Consider the following 10,655-nt stretch of genomic DNA (forward strand, 5'->3'; position numbering starts at 1 on the left):
CAAAACTTAACAAAAAAAAAACACATCTAACTCCATCAAAAAATGGGGAAAAGAAATGAACAGATAATTTCTCAAAGAAGAAATACAAATGGCCAAAAGGCACATGAAAAATTCTTCACATCACAAATCATCAGGTAAATGCAAATAAAATCAACAATAAGGTACCACTTCATGCCACAAAGATTGGCACACATCACAAAGAACAATAAAAATCAGTGATGGTGGGAATGTGGAGAGAAAGGAATTCTCATTCAGTGCTGGTGGAAATGCCATCTAGTCCAGTCTTCATGGAAAACAATATGGAGATTCCTCAAAAAACTGGAAATTAAGCTCTCATAAGACCCAGCTATACCACTTCTAGGGAAATACCCCAAAACACAAAAACGCAATACAAAAATGCCTTCTGCACACCTATATTCATTGCAGCACTATTTACAATAGCTAGAATCTGGAAACAACCAAGATGCCTCATCAGATGAGTGAAACTATGAAGAAACTATGGTATGTATACACAAGGAATATTATGCAGCCATCAGAAGAGATGAATTCATGAAATTTTCCTGTGCATAGATAGAGATGGAAACTATTGTGCATAGTGAAATAAGTCAAAGGCAGAGAGATAGACACAGAATAGTCTCCCTCATCTATGGGTTTTAAGAAAAATAAAATACATTATTTTTGTATGTGTTTTTTATTAATATTTTTATTTAAACACCTTGGTTACAAACATGATTATGGTTGGGTTTCAATCATATAAGATGACACCTCCATCACCAGTGTAACATTCCCATCACCAATTACCAAAATATTCCTCCTCCTTTCCCCACCCCTACCTGTACTCTAGATAGGCTTTCCACTTTCCTCATATATTCTCATTGTTAGGATAGTTCGCAATGTAGTTATTTCTCTAACTAAACACATCACTCTTTGTGGTGAGGTTCATGAGGTTGGCTGTAACATCCAGCCCTCCTCTCTTTTGTCTCTGAAAATTGTTGAGATATGTCTTTCATTTTTCTTAAAACCCATAGATGAGTGAGATGATTCTCCATCTTTCTCTTTCTCTCTGACTTATTTCACTCAGCATACTAGATTCCATGTACATCCATGTATAGGAAAATTTCATGACTTCATCTCTCCTGACGGCTGCATAATATTCCATTGAGTATATGTACCACAGTTTCTTTAGCCATTCATCTGTTGAAGGGCATCTTGGTTGTTTCCAGAGTCTTGCTATGGTAAATAGTGCTGCAATGAATATAGGTGTAAGGAAGGAGTTTTTGTATTGTATTTTTGTGTTCCTGTGGTATATTCCTAGGAGTGGTATAGCCGGAGCGTATGGGAGCTCAATTTTCAGTTTTTGGAGGAATCTCCATATTGCTCTCCAGAAAAGTTGAACTAGTCGGCATTCCCACTAGCAGTGGACAAAAGTTCCTATCTCACTGCATCCCCACCAGCACTGCTTGTTCTCATTCTTTGTGATGTGTGCCAATTTCTGTGGTGTGAGGTAGTACCTCATAGTTGTTTTGATTTGCATCTCCCTGATGATTAGTGATGTGGAGCATTTTTTCATGTGTCTTTCGGCCATTTGTATTTCTTTTTTCTTTTTTTTTTCCGACTATATTTCAAGTCGTCATGGCAGGGTATTGGAAAAAGTTTTCAATTAACAATAATTGCGCCTTGGATAAACCTCATTGGCTACGATACTGCCGCTGGGCAAAGCTGTATTTCTTCTTTATCAAAGTGTCTGTACATTTCTTCTCCCCAGTTTTTGATGGGATTAGATGTTCTTTTCTTGTAGAGTTCTGTCAGTGCCCTGTATATTTTGGATATTAGCCCCTTATCTGATGGGGATTGGGTGAATAGTTTCTCCCAATCAGTAGGTGGCTCTTGTATCCTGGGCCCTATTTACTTCGAGGCACAGAAGCTTCTCAGCTTAATATATTCCCATTTGTTAATCTCTGCTTTCACTTGCTTTGAGAGTGCAGTTTCCTCCTTGACGATGCTAAAAGACATTATTTTAATAATCCCCAGAGACAACAGAGGTGAGGGCTGGATGGACCAACTCAAGGTATTCAGCTCACCACATAGTTTTGAGTGCAGTTAGAGAAATAACTAAACTAACAACTATTATGACAATGTTAATAAATGAGAGAAGTAGAATGCCTCTCTCTAATAAAAGCATTGGGTGGGGGAGGAGGGAGATGGGATTATTGGTGTTGAGAATGTTGCACTGGTTTAGGTAAGTGATCTTTTTATGACTGAAACTCAACTACAAACATGTTTGTAATCATGGTGCTTAAATAAAAATATTATTTAAAAAAGAAAAAGAAATAATGCAATGGTCTAGATGGGAGTTGTCTATAATACTCTTGGCCCCAGAGTAGAGCTAGAAGGAAACAAACTGAGTAGAGGAGGAGAAACACAAAAATAAATAATGGGGACCAGAGGTCAAGCAGTCTCAGATCCATTGGTGGTTATAAATAAGGGGTGGGGGGACAGAACTAAATATCCAAGCCAAAGATATCAACGGTGGGGTCAAAGACCCAAACTCTAACAATCTAAACAGTAAATGAGCCTGTTATACTGACTGGCTGGGGGTGCTGGTGGTATGGGATACACTCTTGGAACATAGTAGAGGAAGATTGATATTGGTAGTGGATTGGCCCTAATTCATTGTACATCTAAAAACCAACTATTAAAGGCATTGTAAATCACAATGGTTTCAATAAAATAAAATAAAATAAATCAGCATGGAACCTGAATAAAAACAGACACTCATATCAATGGAATATTCACTTGACTATTCTGAGACAGACACACATAATATCAAGTAATCTTTGATAAAGCAACAACAGATATAAAGTGAAGCAAGGAAAACCTCTTCAACAAGTGGTACTGCAAAATTTGGTCAACTACATGCAAAAAAAAAGTGAACCCAGACCTCTCTTTAACGTCATGCACAAAGTGAAATCAAAATGGTTTAAAGATCTTAATATCAGACCTAAATTCATAAAATATATAGAAGGACATATAGGCAGACATTGAAGTTAAAGGCATCTTTAAGGCTGAAACACCATGGTCCAAGCAAGTGAAAGAAAGATAAATATAGGACTATATTAAACTAAGAAGCCTTTGCACCTCCTAGGAAATAGTGAGTAGTATATACAGACTACCCATGTAATGGGAGAAACCAAATACTCATCTTATTAGGGGTTAATATCTAAGATATAAAATGCACTGTAGAGCTGAGCAAGGAAAAATTCTAACTCCATACAAAAATGAGAAAAATAAATGAATATATATTTTATTAATGAAGGAATTCAGGTTAAAACACATGAAAAAATACTACACATCAATAATAATAATAAATAATGAGATATCATCTTACATCACAGAGACTAGTACAGATCACAGAGAACAAGAAGAACTAGTGTTGGCATGGATGCAAAAAGAAAAGGACCTATTCACTGCTGGTGAGAATGTTGACTGGCTTAGACTTTTTGGAAAATAATATGGATATTCCTCAAAAAAAATTGAGCTTAATATAAACCAACAGTTCCACTCCTAAGATTATACTCTAAGGGCTTAAAAAAAAAACCTCATGTATAAAAGCCCTCTTCATCCCCATGTTCACTTCAGTAGTATTCACATAGTCAGAATTTGTTTATTCTGAATAATATAAGTGCTTTAATAGAGATGAGTGGATAAAAAACAGTAATATAGCTACAAATGAAATACTATACATTTCTTAGGAAAAAATAAGTAATGAAATTTGATTAAACATGGATGGTTATGGAGAGCAAATAAGTCAGAGTGAGAGAGATAGATATAAAATGATCTCACTCATTTGAGGGACATAAGAAAAAAAGATAGTATGGTAAAATTTTAAAGATAATAAGGATAACGGTGAAGAAGACAACTCCATGATATGCAGTTTTCCACCATTAGTGGGAAAGTCCAGAAGGAACCGCTATGCTAATGATAGTTGGAAAGGATCACGATGGACAAAAATTGGGTACTGAATGGAGAAAAAGTGAAAAAGAGAAAAAGTCACTATAAACCTGAGTAATAGTATTGCAAAGCACAGTGTCTAAAAGTGTCGGGTAATTAGTGTGAGAGGGTATTAGAGTGAAAATTAGAGTGAGAGAGAGGGAGAAAGGAGAGAGAGGGAGAGAGAGAAGGAGAGTGAGGGAGAGAGAGAGAGAGAGAAGAATATTTGTCCCATAGGCAGAAGAGGGAAGGAGGAAAACTGGGATCAGAAGGAAGGAGGGAAACTGGGATCATTGGTTGTTGAGTTGTTCACTATTGAAGGGTATTGTACATTGCATGACTGAAATTAAATTATGAATAGCTTTGTATCTATGGGGAACAAACAACTGTATTCTGAACAATCTAGTAGCCCTGGGCCCGGAGAGATAGCACAGTGGTGTTTGCCTTGCAAGCAGCTGATCCAGGACCAAAGGTGGTTGGTTCGAATCCCGGTGTTCCATATGGTCCCCCGTGCCTGCCAGGAGCTATTTCTGAGCAGACAGAGAGGAGTAACCCCTGAGCACCACCAGGTGTGGCCCAAAAACAAAAACAAAACAAAGCAAAACAAACAAAAAAAAACCAAAAAAACAAAACAATCTAGTATCCCTGGTGTTTAAATAAAGTAAAAAATTTTGTTTATAGGAGATAATAAACAAAAGAACATAGATATTTGAGCATGGTGATAAATAGTAATACATAATTAGACAAAAACTCCCAGGGCACAAACATTTATTCATAAGAAAATATGCATACTATATATTGGAGCACTTAGGTTAGTAGCTATAATATAAAATTAATCTAAACGTGTGATATGTATTCACAATAGAATGTTCTGTGGCTGCAAGAAAAGAGGAAACCATCCAATTCACAGCAATTTGGTTAAAAATGGAGAATAAATTAAATGAACCCAGTTAGAAGATTAAGGTTAAATATTGGATTATCTCAGTTACCTGCAGTATATAGAATAATAGAATGAGGGAATGTTCAGTGTCAAAGGTGGGGTACTTAGATTTGCCCAATCCAGATGATAAAAATGAAGACCAAAAAGAGAAGAAATCTAGAGGTGGAGTTCAGACAAAGTAGATGGGAGAAATACAAAGGCAGAGGTCAGGGTTCTCAAGTATATCATTGGGTAGAGGGGTGCTATATATAGATACTAAACCACAGAGCCAACAGCATTGAAATCATGAGATCTGCAAACTACAGCAGCCCAACTTCAAAATGTACTGGTCAGGAAGCTAGCTGGAAAGTGGGAAGGAACCTGGGACATTGGTAAAGGGAAGTTGACACTAGCTGCGTGATTTGTGTTATAACAGTGTGTACTTGAAACTCAAGTCAGAATAACTTTTAAAATCACAGTGCTTTAATAAAAACCTAATTAAAAATAAATTAAGGAAACGATGAAAATCCAAGGAAAAGAAGAATGGGATATCTGTTACACATAGAGATGGTAAGTCAATACTATCATTTATAAACAAAAAAGTCTTAGATAGAGAAATACTGACACAATCCTCATGGTAATACGCTATGAAACTAGACCAAACTGATACAATTACCAGGGAAAGCAATCTAAAGGAAATGGCAAGGTAAAAACTCATGAAAGAACTACTAAACATATCAAATGAACTGAAATAGGAAACAAATAATAAAATTGAAATTAATTATGTGCCTATAATAACTATCATTTGAATTCTATGATCTAACATTTACCAATAAGGGGACATAGGGTTGTTATAGAAATAAATGCATGATCTATGACTATTAGACACACAGAAAACCATATCAGAGCTTAACACAAACAGACTCTGTGTAAGTGATACAGGAGCTGCTATACTATATCTGGTAAATAGAATTTCAGCTAAAAAAGGTAATAGTTGTCAAAGTTTGACACTACGTAATGATGAGGGGAATGATCCATCAAGCAGATATTACTGTCACTAATCTCTGTGCACCAAAACAGGTGTGCCTAAATAAACAAAATATTCTTTAACAGACCTAAAGCAAGACATTGACTATATCACCATAATGGTAAGAAATCTCAGCATACTACTGCCTACACCAATGGATAGGCAATACAGATAGTAAGTAACTTGGAATGACCGCATAAAATTAAAAGACATATTAAGAAATTTTTATTTTTAAGGAAATGAATGTACATTCTTTTCAACCATAAAACCAATCTTGTGACAAAAATCATTCTCAGTAATTTAGAAAGATCAAAATCATATCAAATTAGAAATCAGCCACAAAAAGAAAACTAAAAAAACTAAAATTTTGTAAATGAAACAACACATTTCTGTATAACTCTGAATTAAACAAAAGAAGCAATATTAAAACATTGCTCATAGTCACTAAAATGAAGAAATGAGTGAATACATCATATAGGATGCAGAAAAGCAGAGTAAAGTTCATAGCAATACAATTTCCACCATTTATTAAGTTGAAACTTTTTCTTCTAAAATACTGACACTTAAAGGACCAGAAAGATTAGAATAAGTAAATCAAAAAATAGGGGGCTAGAGCAATAGTAGAGCCGGTATGGCATTTGCCTTGCACACAGCCGAACTGGGTCTGATCCGCAGCTTCCCTGAGTTTGCCAGGAGTAGTTCCTGAGTGCAGAGACAGTAACCCTTGAAGCTCTGCTAGGTGTGGCCCCCAAAACACACCAAGCCAAACCAAGGCAAACCAAACCAAACCAAAACAAACCAAACCAAAACAAAACAAAACAAAAGTGAGTAGAAAGAAGTAAATATTTCGAAAGAAAATAAAATGAAAACCAAAATGATGTCAGAAAAGATCAATGACTGTTTCTACAAAAGGAAAACAAAATTGCTAAACTCATCGTTTGGGTTACTAAGATAAAAAATATAAATACTTATAAAAAAAGAGAATGAAATTATAATAGATGTTGTCCAAGATAAAAGATCAGAAGACTACTATGAGCATCTGTATGCAAATAAATTTGACAGCCTTAAACAAATGAACAAATTATTAGAATCATGCAACTTTAGAAGTCTTAACCTGTAAAAAATACATGTTTCAAAGAGATCAATCAGAAATACAGAAATTTAAGCAAACTCAAGTTTCCCTAAGATAAAGTTTCCAGAAACAAGGGCCATCATTAGTGTATTCTATCAAAACTTTTCAGTAGATATAATATCTCTTTTTTTAGTGTTCTGGAAAATATAAGGAAGACAGATCTAATTCACTTTGAGTCAATGTTCCCATGATGCAACTACAAAAATATATAAAATAATAAATATAAACATTAACAAATATATAAATAATAAAAATTAAAATATAAAAATTATAATACATTATAAATATATAATTTATATTATAAATCAATAATTCTTATTGATGTAATTGTATATGTCAGCAAATAAAATTCAACAAATAATATGACCAGTGATCAATGCAAGTAATATTCATCCCAAGGATACAAGGATAATTCAATGAATTTAGATTCATTAATGTAATATAACATATCAACAAAAGAAATGATAAAAATTAAATGGTTTTGAAAAATAAACATTTGACAAGCTCCAACTATTGTCAATGACAAAAGTCTCTAAATACATAGAGAAATACATAAATACATTTCTAAATACATAGAAATGACAAAAGAAAAACGCTTTCCACCCTGACTTCCCAATATTCAATATAGTACTAGACAAAAATGTCCTGATATAAAAGATTCAAACTGGAGAGGAAAAGTAAAATAGCTACAAATTGCTGAAAGCATAAAATATATAGCCAATTCTAAAGATCACTAAAGATGCCATTTAAAATTGCTAGAAATTGTTAGTAAATACACCAAAGTGGCAAGATACAAAATTAATATACAAATATCTATTGAATTTTTAAAAGTAAACTATACATTAGAGGAAAGAGAAATTAAGAAAATCTCACTTGCAGTTATAGCTTCACATAATATATCTACCAGTGCACTTAACCAAGGAGTTTAAAAACCTATACATGTTATTAGAAACCTATAATGTTATTAGAAATCAGGGGGCCAGAGAGAAAGCACGGCAGTAGGGCATATGCCTTGCACTCAGTCGATCCATGACAGACGATGGTTTGAATCCCAGCATCCCATATAATCCCTGTACTTGCCAGGAACGATTTCTAAGCGCAGAACCAGGAGTAACCCCTGAGAATCACTGGGTGTGACCCAGAAACAAAAACAAAAACATCAAAAATAAATTAAAAGATATTCCATATTCATGGATCGAAATAATAAACATGTTGTCTAATGTACAATTGTAATAGTACGAATATAACGCAAAAATTACCAAAATTTCAATGCCAGTTTTTAAGAAAATAGGAAAAATTATTCTAAAATTTGTATAGACACCCACACACACAAAAGTAATCAAAGCAATCCCAATTGAAAAAAAAAGTAAAGAAAAATGGATGCATCATGCTCTTTGACTTAAAACTATACGAAAGAAGTAACAATGAACCATATGGAATTTGTACCCTCCCAACAAAATGCAAGCAAATGAAAGCAATAAAATTAAGTCCCCATAGTAAACCCATGTATATATAGACATTTAGTCCTGATAAAGGAACCAAGACCTTATAGTGAAGTAAGGAAAGCTTATTCAATAAATGTTGGGAGAACTGGCCAGCCACATGCAAAATAATGAAATAAAATCACAAACACCAAATACAAAAATAAGTTCAATATGGTTGATGACCTAAGATATAAGAAGCAAAACTGTAAACACAGAGAAGAAAATATGGAAGATACACTCCTATCCTAAAGCTTGGAAATATGCTTGAAGACACAACTCTAATGACAAGAGAAGCAAAAGCAAAAATAAACAAAGGGGACTACATCAAATTAAAATTCTGTTACACAGCAACAGAAACTAGGACAAAAATAAAAGGGCAATCTGCTAATTAGGAAAATATATTTGCATGTCATAAATCAAGCAATGGGGATAATACCCAATATATATAAAGGAGTCACACCACTCAATGAGAACAAAAACACTGAATCGAAAAATAGGCAAAATTTACAAATAGACATTTATACAAAGACATACATGTAGATGAATCACAGTGTCATGAATAAATGTTGAACTTTGCTATTAACTAGTGAAATGCAAATTGAAACACTAAATGAGATATCATCTCTCATTTGTGATGACCTTTGTGAAAATTTCAGGAAACAACAAATGGTCAAGGTGTGGCAGAAAGGAAATTTTGGGGTTTGTCTACATCAGGCTACCAGAATTACAAGGCAAACGTCCTACCCACTGTACTTGTTTTTCTTGAAGCACATATTCTTTCTAGAACACATATCTGGCTTACTTGTCTCTCTCCACACTGGAGAAGTCCTTGTTCTCTCTTGAATATGCATTTTCTCTCTTCCTTCCTCTCATGTTTGTTTATTTGTGTGTGTGTTTGTGTTTGTGTGTGTGCGTGTGGGTTTGTGCCACAACAGGCAGTGCTCAGAGATTACTCCTGACTCTGAGTTAAGGGTTCACTCCCAATGAGGGTTGGGGACCTATGAGATGCTAAGGATAGAACCCAAGATAGGCTGCATGCAAGGCAAGTACCTAAAATGCAGTATTATCACTCTGTGCCCCCTCTATTTTTTTCTTTCTTTATTTGGGGGCCACACCCTGTAGCACTCAGGAATTACTCCTCAATCTGAATTTATGAATCATTCCTGGCTGTGCTAGAGGCACCATAGGGGAAGCCTAAACATTGAATGCGAGCCAGCCGCAAGCAAGGCTGACCCCTACATGTTCCGTACACGCTGTAGTATATCGCTTTCCTCACATTTTTCTAAATAAATTTTGTTCAGCAAAATGCTTTTGCTTCACAAAACAGTACTACAGCAACAACAACAAACAACAACAAAAAAATTACACCTGGTGGAAACAGATAAATTGGAGCAGCCTCTATAAAAGAATTTGGGAGAATTTTTATTCCATGTAATGAAGTTATTCCTTATAAAAAGGAAAAGGCAAGGTTATTACCTGACTGGACTTCTTGTATGCTTAGAATGGAGAGAAACTCAAGGCCTATTCCTGCTGTAGATCTATATGTTCCATGCATGTTAAGAAAAAGGAAAAAGGAAAAGACATTTATACTGAAGCTCTGTTTAAAGTCTTAAATAGAGTGAACTTCTAGAAACTTAACAGTTACCAAAGAGACTTTGTTCCAGATGTAATTAAGGAATGCTAAAGAGAACTTTAACACCATAAAGTCAAAGAAATTCTTGAACTGGCAAAGCCACCTTATGGTTTTTCTCATTAAGTTGATTCCTCACAAGAATAATTTCAATGGATTGATAATAAATGAAACAGTAATTCAGATCTTTCACATCATTTTCTGTTATGATGGTGACTGGGAACCAGGACTCTCTACCCAGAGCTGTTCAGGGTCCTGTGATGGAGCTAGCTAAAGCAAGGCATGTGCTTTACCACTTGAGCCACATCTCTGACTCATATTCTAATTTTTTTTTTTTTTGGTTTTTGGGCACATTCGGCAGTGCTCAGGGATTACTCCTGGCTATCTGCTCAGAAATAGCTCCTGGCAGGCAAGGGAGATCATATGGGATGGCAGGATTCGAACCAAGCACCTTAGGTACTGGGTCGGCTGCT

The 10,655-nt window shown here is 34.9% G+C and overlaps 1 pseudogene; it reads right to left on the bottom strand.

The window, feature by feature from the left end:
* Positions 1-1,600: 1,600 nt before the first annotated feature.
* On the bottom strand, positions 1,601-1,721 carry LOC126008223 (uncharacterized; annotated as a pseudogene).
* Positions 1,722-10,655: the final 8,934 nt, after the last annotated feature.

Source organism: Suncus etruscus, chromosome 4, assembly GCF_024139225.1.
Source record: "Suncus etruscus isolate mSunEtr1 chromosome 4, mSunEtr1.pri.cur, whole genome shotgun sequence".
Taxonomy (NCBI): Eukaryota; Metazoa; Chordata; class Mammalia; order Eulipotyphla; family Soricidae; genus Suncus; species Suncus etruscus.